The following is a 1,671-nucleotide window of genomic DNA, read 5'->3' on the forward strand; positions in this document are numbered from 1 at the left end:
GCCTTGCTCATAGCAGCTTGAATATGGTTGCTAGGAAGTCTCTCATCCCCATACCTTACAGGGCCAAACCCTGCTACACTTTCTGCTTTGTGTTGCCAAATATTCATTGACTATTTCATATCTCTATTCGCTATGTATTTGTTGATGGTAGATAAGATATTTAGTATATAATAGCGGGCATGAAATTAGGGATGTATGAGTATTTTTTAGGGATGTATGAGAATTTCATTCTGCTCAAGCAAACGTGCATTAGCATGTCTGCATTTGTGCAAATCTCCCCCCAAAGTAAAAAATTGGTCTGTGGAATCCACGTGACTCAGAAAAAGCTGGTCCACTGTGGAATCCACATGTTGGATTCATGGAAATCTAAACTTTGAATCTGTTGTGGATTACTCCCTGTGTGTGTGAAAGACAGCGGGAATGCCTCTTTTCAGATGGCGTCTGCAGTTTTTATAAGCAAATATTTTTATTTTAAAAAATTACGCCTGCAGCCCAATTTATTGGGGGGCATCTTTTTGTCGATTCCATGTTTTGAATTCATTAGTTTGACATTATTTGATAGCTGGCATGCAATTGTGTTTAATGCTTGACAGAATTTGACTGCTGTCAGTGTATGAGATTTCATTTCTGATTAAATCTCAGAGAAATGATCTTCTGATCAAAACTAAGACTCTAATCCTATACACACTTACTTGGGAATAAGTCCCATTAAACCATAGGCAATTTCCTCTTCTGAGGAAACCTGCATAGAACTGGGCTGTAAAAATGTGCTCAATTTTCAAATGCTGCAGTAAACTTTTGCAGTCACATAGTGATGTGCCAGCCTGAATCGAATGTTGTCAAATATGAAATAACATTCAAAGTTTGGAATGTTACTGCCAAATTTTGAATATTTGTGAATATTTACCTCAGTCCCAAGTCTACAGTGGGTGGTCAGAAAATACTTGATATTTTTGGTTTCTCATACTCTCTCTTCCCTGTTCATTCATTCCATGTCTCTATTCATCCATACAATCTGTCTCTCTCAAATGCAGTCAACTGATGGATTTCATAAATGACGTTTAGTAGTTAAGTCTGGATTAAGCCTGGGTCTCTCCAGTTCAAATCTTTACATCTTCTCTCAACCATTGACTCGCTGAATGCCCCTGTCCAGCCCGTACCTTACAACTTCCCCATCAGTAATGTGTGTGTGTGTGGGGGGGGGGGTGATGGGGGGGTGCACTTTTTACTGAGAAGAGAGTGGCTGAGAGAAGAACATGACAAAAGGCTTCTTGATCTTGTTCTCCTTCCTGCTATCTGTATGCTCAGAATTACCCCTTCCTCCGCTACTATCCTGCTTTCTTCCCTTCTCAGGGGAAACATACAAGGTCTCCTTCTTTCCCCTCAAAAGAAAACTGGTTTGAACTGAGGTGATTTTGTAAAAACTACTAGAGATAAAAGGTTAAGCAGATTCTCCTCACTCATTCTCCTTACACTCGGTCTTGGCAGTCTGCACAGCTACTGGGGGGGGGGGTGTTAATGTGGCGGGAGGTCAAAGCTTCTAACAGCTGGCTTGTGAGAAAATACCTTGGAAGCACGCTGAGCTCCTAGGACAACGAAAAGAACTGTGTTCTGAAACAAACAGTTGAATTCATAAAAGAAAATAGGACCAAAAGGATGCGGGAAAGGGTT

This window comes from Heloderma suspectum, chromosome 6, assembly GCF_057233095.1.
Source record: "Heloderma suspectum isolate Gila_16-S chromosome 6, 16-S_ref, whole genome shotgun sequence".
NCBI lineage: Eukaryota > Metazoa > Chordata > Lepidosauria > Squamata > Helodermatidae > Heloderma > Heloderma suspectum.